Below are 13872 nucleotides of genomic sequence, written 5' to 3'. Positions count from 1 at the left end.
TATGCATATATGTATACTCTGGACACAGACAATGGGTGGTGAGGCCGAGGGTGTGGGGGGGGGGAGGATGGAAGAGGGCTGGAAGTAATTAATGGGGGGAAAAGGAGGACCTCTGTAATACTTTCAACAATAAAGATTAAAAGAAAATACCTAAGAATAAATTTAACCAAGGATGTAAAAGACTTATACTCTGAATATTATAAGACACTGAAGAAAAAAATTGAAGAAGATACAAATATGTGAAACATATATTGTGTTCATGGATAGAAGGAGTTAACATCATTAAATGTCTATAGTACCTAAAGCCATCTATAGGTTCCATACGATTCCTATCAAGATATCAATATAGTATTTCACAGAACTAGAATTAATATTCCAAAGTTTACATGGAACTACAAAAGACCCCAAATAGTAATAGCTATGAGAAAGAAGAACAAAGTTGGAGGAATCATAGTACTACCTGATATCAAACTACACTACCAGGCCATAGTAATCAAAACAGCATAGTATTAGAATAAAACAGACATATGGCTCAATGGAACAGAATGGAAAACCCTACAAGTAACCCCATGCCTTTATAGCCAAATAATATTTGACAAATTAGGCAAAATCATACAATTTGGTAATGATAGTCTATTTAATAAATAGTTTTGGGAATATTGGACAGATACATGGCAAAAAAAAAAAAATGAAACAAGTCCACTTTCTTACACCATACATAAAGATAAACTCAAAATGGATCAAAGACTTAAATGTTAGACTTGAAATCACAAAAATTCTAGAAGAAAATAAAGGCAGGTAAAATCAATTATTTTTATGATATATCACCTCAGGCAAGGGAAACAAAGGAAAAAATAAACAATTGGAACTACTTCAAATGCAAAAGTTTTTGCTCAGCAAAGGAACCCACAAACAAAATGAAAAGACAACCCACTAAATGGGAGAATGTATTTGCCATTGACATATCTGATAATGGGTTAATATCCAAATTTATAAAAAAAAATTATAAAACTCAACACCAAAAAAAACCCCGCATAAACAATCTAATTAAAAAAATGGGCAAAGGACCTCAACAGACACTTCTCCAAAAGTTCCAATGGCCAAAGGATCCTCAATGTCAGTAATCATCTGATAGATGCATATTAAAACCACAAGATAACACCTCATGCCTGTCAGAATGGCTATCATCAATAAATCAACAAACAACAAGTGTTGGTGAGGATATGGAGAAAAGAGAACCCTTATGCATTATTGGTGGGAATGCAGATTGGTGCGGCCACTGTGAAAAGCAATATGGAGTTACATAAAATAATTAAAAATGGAACTGCCTTATAACCCAGTGATTCCACTTCTGGGAATATATTTGAAGACACTAATTAAAAAGAATATATGCACCCCTATGTTCATTGCAGCATTGTTTACAATAGCCAAGATTTGGAAGCAGCCCAAGTGTCCCTCAGTAGATGAGTGGATAAAAGAGCAGTGGTATATTTACAAAATGGAATATTACTTGGTCATAGAAAAGAAGGAAATCTTACCCTTTGTGACAGCATGAATGGACCTGGATAGCATGCTTAGTGAAATGATCTAGTCAGGAAAATACAAGTACCACATGATTGCACTTATTCATATGTTGAATTTAATGCACAAAATGAACTAACAAGCAAAATAGTGACATTAATATATAGAGAGCAGGCTGACAACTATTGGGTGGTGGGGGTACTTGGTGGGGTCAGGCTGGAATGATTGAGCAAAAGAGAAAAAAAAGAGAAATAACTTTTGGACATGGATAATAGCTTGCTGATGCTAGGGGGAAGCGGGTGTGGAGATGGGGAGGAAGGTATGGGAGTGATAAATGGTGATGGGTGGAGGCTTGACTTGGGATGGTGAACACACAATACAATGTACAGATTATGTGCTGTAGAATTGTGCACCTAAAACCTATATAACTTTTAACCAGTGTCACCCCAATAAGTTCAATAAAAGGGAAACAAAAAGTAGAAACACTAATAATTGTTTTTGAAGAGACAAAATTCACAAACCATGAACTATAACAGACAAAAAGAAGTTTAAAATAAAAAAACACTCAGAAATGAAATAAAAGACATTACAACTGATGCCACAACTAAAAATAATCATAAGAAAGTACTATAAACAGCAACATTTTAACAAATGGATAAGTGGGATGATATGGATACATTTTTAGAACATACAGCTTATTGAGACAACATCATGAAGAAATAAAATTTCTGATAGACCTATAACCAGTAAAGAGATTGTGTTAGTAATCAAAAACTTCCTAACAGAGGAAAACCCAGGACCAGATGGCTTTTGTTGAAGAAAGAATCCTTTCTCCATTGTGTAGCTTTGGAACCCTATTGAAGGCCATTTGACCATGATTACTTGTACTGTACATTTAAAAATGGTAAAATTTTAAATTAGATGTTATGTGTTTTACCACAATAAAATTATTAAATACACTAGAGGCCTGGTGGATGAAATTTGTGCATGGAGGGGTCCCTCAGCCGGGTCTGCACCCTCTCCAATCTGGGACCCCTTGAGGGATGGGGCTTAAACCAGCAGTCGGACATCCCTTTTGCAATCCAGGACCAGTGGCTCCTAACTGCTGGTCTGTCTGCCTGCCTGATCGCCCCTAACCACTCTACATGCCTGCCTGGTTGCCCCCTAACTGCCCCCCTGCTGGCCTAATCGCTCCCTAACTGGTCCCCTGCCTGTCTGATTGCCCCCCTGTCAGCCTGGCTGCACCCTAACTGCCCCCCTGCTGACCTGGCCACCCCCTTACTGCCCCCCTGTCGGCCTGGCCGCCCCCTAATTGATCCCCTCCAGGCCTGACTGGTTGCCCCTAACTGCCTCTGCTTGCCGGCCTGATCGCCCCCTAACTGTCCGGAAGGAAGTCGGACGTCCTGAAGATGTCCAGTTGACCCAGTCTAATTAGCATATTACCCTTTTATTAGTATAGATAATGGAAATAATAGAAGAGGTTAAGGATATAAATAATAATACAAGAGGAACTTTTAAAACTAAAGAATATTTAAATTTAAAACACAAAAGATGAGTTAAATAGATTATACTAAGCTAGAATGTGAATTAGTACACTGGAAAACAGATTTTAGAAATCACACAGAATGCAGCAAAGTGAGATGAAAAATATGAACAGTTCAGAGACCTGGAGAAGACAATGAAATGTCTAATATACATTCATGAAGGAGCAATAGAAAGAATGAGAGAGGTGCAAGATTTTAAGAGATGAATTTGAAGAGATTTGCTAAAAAACCTGATTACTCAGATTTAGGAAATACAAAGAAATGTAAGTGGATTAAAGACAAGTAAATTCACAACTGGATATAAGTCATGCAAATTGTATAACCCTAGAACCAAAATAAAGTTCTGAGGGAAAAAAAAAAAAGCAGACCTTAATAGCAAGCAAAGAATATGAAAAAACAAAATAAAACATATAACAGATATCTAAAAAGCAAAATTAGAAGTCTAATAAATGCAGTAAGGGCTAAGATAAAAACCAATCAACCAAACAAATTAACCTATAATAAGTTATAGAATTCAAGCATAGAATTGAGCAAGAAACATTTTAATATAATTTCTTTTGTTTATGAAAAATGCCTTTAAGTAAGTGAAAGGCAAACCACAGATGAATAACCATATTGACAAAGGACTTGCATCCAGAATAGGTTAAGAATTTCTACAAGTGCACGAATTTTAAAAAGTCAATGCACTAGAATAAAAGGGGCACATTTCTTTAACAGAAGAAATAACCAAAGATGGCCAATGGGCCAGTTAATATATGAAAACATATTCATAGTTAAAAATCTTCAGTGAAATCCAAATTAAAATCACAATGCACAGCCACCAAAATAGGTATTTTTTTTAAATGACATATGTTGGATAGTTTCTAGATCAATTGGAATTCTCTGTAAAGAAATAAAATGTTTCAATGAAAAACTATGCATTATCTAGAGGACACTCCTATGGCATTTTATTTTGGCTTTTTTTTTGTCTGTAAGCTATTTACAATGCATTGTCTACATAGGGCATGCTCTTTCTGATATCTGATTCCAACACTATTTCTTATCTTTGAGCTATTTTACACTCTATGTAAGCCCCCCCTCCCCCTTTTTGGATTCTCCTTAAAACTGATTGTGACATCAGCCTACTTACCTAATAGAATGTATTAAATAAGATGTTTAAAGTGTTCATTTTTATATCTGCATGACAGTCATAATTTTACCCTTTTTTGAAAGGATTCTTTTAATCCTTTACCCTGATGGTGGAAGTATAAAGTAGCAGCACTGCTATGGAAAACTCTTTGACATTACTTAAAGTGAACATATTAATATACTATGCATATATCTCTCCAGAATGAGTATATATGTGCATCAAGGATAGGTGCAAGAATGTTCATATTAAGCCTTTCTTATAGTAGCCTATGACTGATACAGTCCAAATGTTCACAACAGCACCATGATGAAATAAATTTTGTCATAGTCAAACAATGAGATATATTTATCAATAATAATTAAAATTAATAACAAAACAAGCAAACAAAAAGAAACTTTAAACATGAATCAATGTTACAATCATAATGTGGATAAAAGAAGCCCAAACAAAAGACTACATGCATAATTCCATCTATGTAAAATTCAAAAACACAAATTATCTATCCATCATCTATCTATCATCTATCATCTATCCAGCTATCTATACACACACACACACACACACACACACACATATATATACATATATATGTGTGTGTGTGTGTATATACATATATATATGACTTTAATATGCATTTCTCAATATAGTCATAGTCCAACAAAATAGTCCATTAGTCCATATATTTGTGTATATAGACTTTTTTGTGTGTATATATATTTGCAGCCAGATTATTATGACCACCCCATCAGTACTTCATTGGGCCACCTTTTGCTTTCAATATTGCGGCAATTCTTCTTGGCATTGACCCCACGAGATGTTAAAAAGTGATGCGAGGAATCTGACACCATGCCTGATGAATAGCACTGTCCAGTTCTGTGAAATTTGATGGTTGTGGAACCCCAGCTGCCTGATGGCTCTTTTAACTTCATCCCACAAATGCTCAATTGGATTGAGATCTGGTGATTGTGGGGGCCACCTAAGCAAAGTGAACTCTCCCTCATGTTCTTGAAACCACTCCTGCACAATATGAGCACCGTGGCATAGTGTATTGTCTTGTTGGAAGAAGCCATCTCCATTGGGATATGCCATCAACTATCATGATAGGATGAATTTGATCAGCAATGATACTTAGGTATGTTGTGCTATTCAGAGGTTCCACATGAATTAAAGGGCCCAAATCATGCCAGGAAAACATGCCCCAAACCATAGCACTGCCCCCACCAGCTTGAAGGGTTGTACTCATGCATGTGGGGTACATGCTTTCATGCTGTTTCCACCAAATTCTCACTCTGCCATCTGCATGATGCAACTGGAAACGTGATTCATCGGACCACATGACTTTTTTCCAATGTCAACTGTCCAATCCTTGTGTTCCTATGCTTGGGTAACTGTCGTGGTAAACAACTTGCTTCCCTATTTATAATGGCTTGGCCCTCTAGCAACTTCAGCGCGAAATTATAGCTAATTTGCCTACAAACATCAGGTGGTCATAATAATTTGGCCACTCAGTGTATATTAAAACAAGGATAAAGTAAAAACATTTTCAAAGAAAAATGGCCCACAGACTTCATAGGAAATACTAATAAAATATATCTCAGTAAGAAGGATCCTATATAACAAAACCCTAATATGCAAATTGACCAAACAGAGAAACAACCGGTCGCTATGATGCACACTGGCCACCAGGGGGAAGACTCTCAACCCAGAAGCTGCCCCCTGGTGGTCCGTGCATTCCTGCAGGGAGAGTGCAACTCAGCCAGAAGCTGGACTCACAGCTGGTGAGCGCAGTGGTGGTGGCGGGAGCCTCTCCTGTCTCCAAGGCAGCACTAAGGACCCCTTGGGGGATGTCTACCTGCAGGATGGGCTGAAGGACCTCCCCACTCCCCAGTGCATGAATGTCGTGCACCGGGCCTCTAGTATTATACATAAAAGGGAGGCATGAGATGCAAGCAACAATAGTGGTAATTTTTTCTCACATGGATATAAGCATTGGTCAATTACGTTCACATTATGGAGTATACAACAAGGTATCACTAAAATACAGAGTAATAATAGCATACACTGCAGAAGAAAGTTATAAGAATTAGATTTGTCCTTAGGTTAAGCCACAGGCTCCACCCTACTGCTCCTGTGCATTGCTCCTGACACTACATTTAGAATCTCATTTGTGCCCTCTGCACCATTGAACTTCTTTTGCTTTCCAGATTGCCCTCCCTGAGACCATGTCAGTTTACTTCCACCCACTGTCAGCTCCCAGGATGCAAGGCAGAGCCAAACCCGATTCCTCTCTCCATGCTCAAAGAGGTGTGTCAGAAACAGGATAGCTATGAATACCAACTTCTGTGGCAATCCAGAAACCCCATCATACTCTGCAATTTCCCACTTGAGCACTGGCACTGCTTTTGAGTTTTTCTGAGTGCCAGGAAACACTTTAGGGTCTCACTGATTTAATAATCTAAGTCAGCAATTTTCAACCTTTTTCATCTCATGGCACACATAAACTAATTACTAAAATTCTGTGGCACACCAAAGAATGTATTATTTCTTCTTGCCAATATGACCAAAAAAAGTATGATTTTTGATTCATGCTCACTGGACAGCTATTGTTGGGTTGGCTGTTGTCTTTTTTTTTTTTTTAATCCTAACCCAAGGATATTTTTTCCATTGATCTTTAGAGACAGAATGGAAGAGGGGTGGGGGAGACAAGAGAGAAAGAGAGAAACATCAATGTGAGAGAGACTTAAGGACTGGTTGCCTCACGAACGTGCCCCAACTGAGGCCGGGGATTGAACCTGCAACAGAGGAACGTGCCCCTTGAGTGGGAATTGAACCCATGGCCCTTCGGTCCAAGGGCCAACACTCCAATCACTGAGCAAAACCATGGTGACTGTCATTTTTTTTATTTATTTGACAATCTAAGGGAAAAGAGACCAGTGCCCATGACTAAAGAGTTAGATATTGTATGTTGTAAAAATTCTTGCATCACACCAGTGTGCTTCTTGTGGCACAACAGTTGAAAATCACTGATCTAAGCAACTGCTTCTTCAGGTGTTTTACTTTGTTGTTGTTACTTACCTCTCATAGTTTCTGTCAATTGAGGTATTGATTCTGTATTGGCCCAGGAAGATTTTCTTTGTTCTTAGAATGAAAGTTGCCTTGCTAAAGTTTGCTCTGCTTAAATCATTGGCATGACAAATGCTGCACACCCTGTTTTTGAGGTATTAATATGGTTTAACAGAACAGGTGGTTGAGCCTTTTGTTGCTATCATTCACTAAGGCACATATCCTTGTACTTCCCAGGAAATATTTGAAAGCCATATGTGAATAATATTTGGACTTACAGTCAGTTTGGCTTATATGTTCTGCTGTAATCATCCATTCATACAGATACCAAAAGTTGTCTAGTAAATTATTCTTAGAATTCTTAGCTGTACCTAATTTAAGGTTTATAAAATGATAAATGCATTTATTTTGGGGGGATCTTCATTGAACCTGGACACAATATTGTCTTAAAACTATCTTGATAGTAAAGTAAGTTAAATCATGCGAAATTGGTATTTGACTATTTTGACCGATACAAACTGAAATTACATATATAGTTTAAGTAAATGTATGCTTATTAATGTTTTACTCACAAAATGATATAGTATGATGACACTCAATATTTTGTTTATGTATGTGTGAAATATTTTTCTAACACTTCTCGATGGTAGTGTCCAATTTTTAGGCGTGGAGACTTTGTGGTATAAATTTAATTGAGAGAGAATCATATAGGAAAGACAGAGACTTGCCTATTTTCTTCTATTTGAATTCTTTTTTTTTTTAAATATATATTTTATTGATTTTTTACAGAGAGGAAGGGAGAGAGATAGAGAGTTAGAAACATCGATGAGAGAGAAACATCGACCAGCTGCCTCCTGCACATCTCCCACTGGGGATGTGCCGCAACCCAGGTACATGCCCTTGACCGGAATCGAACCTGGGACCTTTTGGTCCACAGGCCGACGCTCTATCCACTGAGCCAAACCGGTTTCGGCGTTCTATTTGAATTCTTAACACCCAGAAGAATGTGGAACAAGTAGGTACTCAATAAGTATTAGTATAAATGCACAAAAGAATTCTTACATTTTTATAGCCAGTGCATCTGGAAGACAAAAAAACAATGATTGAGTACCTACTATATTCTAGGCACTTTTTACTTCTTTTTTTTTTTTTTCACTAAGAAACGAAGTTTATTTATCATGTACACAAGTTGTGTCTGACATCTGAGAAAATGTTATTTACATGAAACACCATAGATTAAAACATACAGTATTTGCATTTTAACACCATAGGGTCCCAGGGCTCAAACAGGAAGCCTGCATCACAGCTATTTGCTCTGCCACCAGAAGCCATCATGGCGGTAACGGGGGCACGTTTTTCTGAGTCTCTGCGCACAGCTCACAGGCCGGCCGGGCATCCGTGGAGGAAGACACTGCTGCCCTGGCACTCACGCCCGCACCGGGGCCTTGCGCCTCCGGATCCTCGCCCGCCTCCTCCTCAGAATCAGATCCCTCGCTGTCCGGCGACTCGCCACCTCCGCCAGCTCCTGGTTCTCCCTCTGCAGGCGGGCGATCTCACTTGCCTTCTGCTCGATCTCTCGGTGGAGCTTCTCGTTTTCCTTCAGCGCTTCATAGAGCGCCTTCCGCCGCTGCTCCGCCACTTCCTTCCAATACTGAGAGGACAGGTTTTCTGCAGCCATGAGATCCAGTGCCTCCTGGGTAACCCCTCGGAGCTCCGGGCTCTCACCGTGCTCCGGGACAGCAGGGACTCCAGAGCCCGAAGTCTTAGAGGCCGACTGATCACTGCGATGCTTCGGTTTGAACGAGCCTTTAACCAGCTCGTTCTCTCTGCCTACGAGGGGCCCGGCTGTGGACGGCTGGATCATCTTCAGGGTCCTCCTCGGGACAGGACTGCTCTGCACGCGCCCATGGGTGCCTTCCTGCTTCTGCTTCATATTGGGGTTAATTGTGCACCAGGACGCTGAAGAGTCAGGGAGGACCGATGCCGGCAGGCGGGCAGCCCCGTGTAGACCTCCTGCCACCTCCGCTCACTCGTTGGAGGGAACTGTTCGATCCTGGCCCTCCGCCCAGAACCCGGCCAGCTGCACGGCCCACCTCCGCACGGTGGCTGACACGCGCTGCTCCCACTTTTTACTTTTTGTAGTTATAATTTCTTATCACAAAAGTAATTTAAACTTATTCTAATGGATCTTAAACATTCCAGAGATATGTAACAGAAAATAAAAGCCCAGGGGTTCCCATAGGTGTGGACAGAGTCGGCGAAGAAGGAATTACAGGGAGACAGCGTTCAGTTGATCAGCATAGTAAGGTTCTCTAGCCAGGTTCTGTCTTTACTGTCCTGTTACATCTGTATTTATACTAGTTGATTTTAATCCTATCCATTCTATTCCAAAGGTTAGGGCGTTTGTTAATCTAGTTCTGTTGAGTTTAATCCTGTCTAGGTTAATCACTGTGTTCCATTATGAGGGCTATTCCAAGGTCACTGCTCTACTGATAAACTACAAGGAAGTGACTGAAGGAGATTATCCTACCCACTAAAGGTTATGTCCTCCCAGCCTCGCTGCTTGCCTTCCCTGGGACTGCCCTGTGTTGGTGAGTCTCCAGGGGTATAGGCTTTGGTGCGTTCCCTGGTGGGCAGACCCCTGAGGATGTGGGCCCAACAAGTCCCAAATTTATTGAAAAATCCTCACCTGGGGAAACAACCTTTCTCAGGGAGGTGGTCCTGTTTAAAACACATAGCGCTAAGCGGGAAGCAAACATATGCCATATACGCCAGGTCCCTTGAAACATAAGCTGTGCAGATGTTTCTTCCCTGCAGCGACTGTGTCAAGCAGCAAGGGTGGACTGGATTCCTGCAAATTCCCCCATTTTTATTTTTTAAATGACAGCACATGTAAATGAGCAGCCACCACTCGGATTGGGTTGTTTAAGACTCGGAAGAAGACTTGTTTGTGATTTTGCTAACAGGTCAGTTCGAGGCTTAACCCTATATCGGCTCCCCACATCAAGGTTACTACTGTTCAGGTGTTATGAATATTCCCCTGTTGTTATTTTTTCTATCATGTATATTTACATAGTATACATTTAAAGACATCCTGAATACCCAAATCTAAACCATTGATTTGGGCTTAATGTTGCTTTGCTCTTTCTTCATTGGACTCCTTTTCCCTTTGCCCAACAGTGCTTCAGAAATAATGTGAAGGCTTGAGAACACATCTTACGAATAAGATCTAGGGAGTTGAGTTTCTTCTCTCCTATTGGCCTCACAACATGGCTACAAGTAGGCATTATTAACCCCATTCTTAGTGAAGAAGCTCAGAGATATTAAGGAACTTGTAACACAACTAGTGGGACATTTGGGCTTGCTTCACTAAAGTGCCTTGTGCACCATGGATCTTGGCTTGTCTTTTCTATATCATGGCAAAATGCAAAATGAATAGAATTGAACTGCAGACATTCAGAGTTAGTATTATGTTGTCCATTTGCATGAAATGTCTGAGTAAAGCTTGTTTTCACATTTATTGTCAACTAAGAATAGTGTTTAAGTTTAAATTCAAATGTCAACACTTTAGTTTAACTTAAAATCATCAAACAAAGGGAAAAAATAATGGACCAGTTTGGTGAGATAAAGGCAATACCTGGTACCAGCAGCATACAAGTATGTATATGTATTTGAAAACTTGTGCCATACCTGTATAAGATAAAATATGAAAAATTATCTTCAGAAAAGAACAAAACCTAAATATATGCACTAAGAAAAGATCGTACAGTCAATAATAAAGTGATTCGATTAAAAGGTTAAATGACACAAAGAGATTTATCTAGAGACCAGGGTGTTGCAATTTCTCCTCCACTGGTAAAAGTTTTATTCCTGTCCTCTTAAAGGAACATTTACATTTATTAACAGTCTTATGTAAAAAAAATGTGAAAACCCTTATTTATAAATAAAAATAACTTAATTTTCTTCTGCATGTTTTAGAAATGCCATTAATGCCTGGGTATCTGTCTGTTAAGGTGAGAGCTAGTTTGATAAAAGACAGGATACCAGAGGCCATTACAGAAGAAAAATGGTGACACCTAAACCTTTAGAAACAGAAAGCTGTAGGAGGCCACCTAATCATTTGTCTCACAAACAGAGCATATGTTCACATACTGGTGTCTTATAAACCTGAAGGCATCGACTGCATTTGTCACTAACTCCAACCCAATATTTGTTTTCAATCATTTCTAACCCAAGAGGCCTGGATGATACAAACCCAATTTAAAGGCTAACAAAATTGTCTTCCCCTCTCTGTATTGCAATGAGTTATGTGCCTCACATAAAGAGGAAGGCCTTTATTGTCTTTCTGATCTGGCAGCTTTTATTTTGTTTCAGCTTTTCAATAGTAGCCTGAAAACAGATGTACAAAAGATTTAGATGTGTTCATGATGCCCAGTTTGTAGAATCGGTTTTTATTTCCCCTGTCTAACTTGGACTGTAGTAATTTTTATTTATATATTCATTTTTTGGTGCAAAAACAAAACACAAGTGATTTTCCAGATGTGAAAATTAATATGTCTGAATTGGTAGTGGGATCCAAGCAGTAGCCCTTTCTGGGAAGTAATATGGCATGAGATCCGAGGCCTCTGCAAAACCCAGACTTGGGCAGTTTGCCTAGCTTCTCAGCGCCTCGTTTTTCTTTTCTCTAACATGAGGCTGCAACTACCTATCCCACAGTGCTGTTGTGAAGATTAAATCAAAGAATGTAGCACAAAATAATTGCATTATATATGTGAACTTTCTCCTCTGTGGATGCCGACTTGATTAGCTTCCACTTGACAAAAGTACAATGTTGACCTTTTCCTTTTCCTGAGTGGGACATGGAATAGAATCTCCTGGATCTTGGCCTGCCAGGTTTTATGCTTGACAAAATAAATTATAGAGATAGTTTGGCTCCATCTTGAAGATAGAGCACTAAGAAATTGGCTCCATCGCTGTCATTTTCTTCTCTATTCCTCTCATCTGTCACAGCACAGTAGTTATGAAAAATGAAACCATAAATTCAATTTAGAGGGCAATTTGCAGCTAATCTTTGGAGTAATTTCAGTGTGAATAATGCAGCAATTTGGATGCATGGTCAGTCAATTCAGTCCTAATTTATTAGTATTTAAGAAATCTTTCTTTCATTAATGGTAATTACTAAACAAGAGAAAATAATTTCTTTAAGATTATCTACCTTCATATCAATGCTTTCAGTTCTGAAAAATGGCTACATTGTTTGTTAAAATTATGATGACAAATACAAGCTTTTGTGTTCTTATTTAAAGACACAAGATATGTTTGGATTTTGAGCAATAATTCTTTCCTATTCTGTGTGAACAGCTCAGCCATAGCTTATGTCTAACTTTTTTTTCCCTGATATGACTCCCATTAGAGTTAATATTTTGAACATCTCAGCAGAAGGACCCTGGGATTTATTATTGATTTAGCACACTCCTTACACCTTGAAGGATGTATTACAATGTAGCTGCAAAAAGAGTGACATTTTTGTTCATGACTAAGAATTGAGTTTATCTGAACATTTTTCCTAGTTTTTAAAACTCTGTATTCTGACACATCCAATATACTGTGAGTCAGTGAACTTACAAGCATATGTTTAAATATAGTAACGTCACTTTAAAACCTATAAAGAGTAGTCCTAAGAAAATATTTGTATTCATTTTCTGTATTTTATTCATGGGTTTTAACTATGATGTGTCACACTATAGAAAAATGTATTTTGAAACAAAACAGAATGCCTTCTCTTAAAACTTTTTGCATCATTCTAAAAAAGCACCTTATTAAAAAAATTATTTATTGATTTGAGAGAGAGAAAGAAACATTGATTTGTTGTTCCACTTATTTATACATTCACTAGAGGCCTGGTGCACGAAATTCTTACAGGGTGGTCTGTCCCTCAGCCTGGCCTGCGCCCTCTCGCAATCCGGGACCCCTCAGGTAGGGTCCCTAGGCCTGGCTGGCAATCAGGGCCTACCAGGGCTTTCCTTCCCCTGACTGCTGGCAGCTGGCCTTACCCGGACAGCTGCCACTGCTTGCCATCTGTGTGGTGCTGCCCCACCCCCCCACCATTGGTCGCCTCCCTCTGTGGGCGACAGGCATGGGATGCGATCACTTGGCTGGCCTGGGCCTCCCTCTGTGGGGCAATTGCTGGCCAGCCCCACTCACCCACTGCAGCACCGCTGGCCCGGTAGCCTAGGCCTCCCTCTTTGGGGCGATTGATCACGGAGACCCCCATCGATTGACCTGCAGAGGGTGGACTGGGCCTCCCTCTGCAGGGTGATCGCAGGGCGATGGCAGGGCCTCCTGACCAATTGCATTGCACCTGCCTTGGCTGGCGCCAGTGAGTGTCATAGCAGAAGGTCGGTCGTCCAGAAGGTTGTCCAGACAGTTGTTCTTCTGTTCAGTCGTTCAATCAATTTGCATATTATGCTTTTATTATTATAGATTGATTGATTCTTGTATATGCCCTGACCAGGGAAGAAACCCAAAACCGTGGGGTATCCAGAGAACACTCTAACTCAAGCATGTCAAACTCAAAGGCTTACATGGCCCAAAAAAAAGGTTTAAGTTTATGTG

The 13872-nt window shown here is 39.6% G+C and overlaps 1 pseudogene; it reads right to left on the bottom strand.

Moving 5' to 3' along the window:
• Window positions 1–8683: 8683 nt before the first annotated feature.
• On the bottom strand, window positions 8684–13531 carry LOC102420184 (annotated as a pseudogene).
• Window positions 13532–13872: the final 341 nt, after the last annotated feature.

This window comes from Myotis lucifugus, unplaced genomic scaffold, assembly GCF_000147115.1.
Source record: "Myotis lucifugus unplaced genomic scaffold, Myoluc2.0 scaffold_7, whole genome shotgun sequence".
Taxonomy (NCBI): domain Eukaryota; kingdom Metazoa; phylum Chordata; class Mammalia; order Chiroptera; family Vespertilionidae; genus Myotis; species Myotis lucifugus.
Note: the sequence above shows the minus strand (reverse complement) of the source record. Positions and strands in the feature narration are given on the sequence as shown.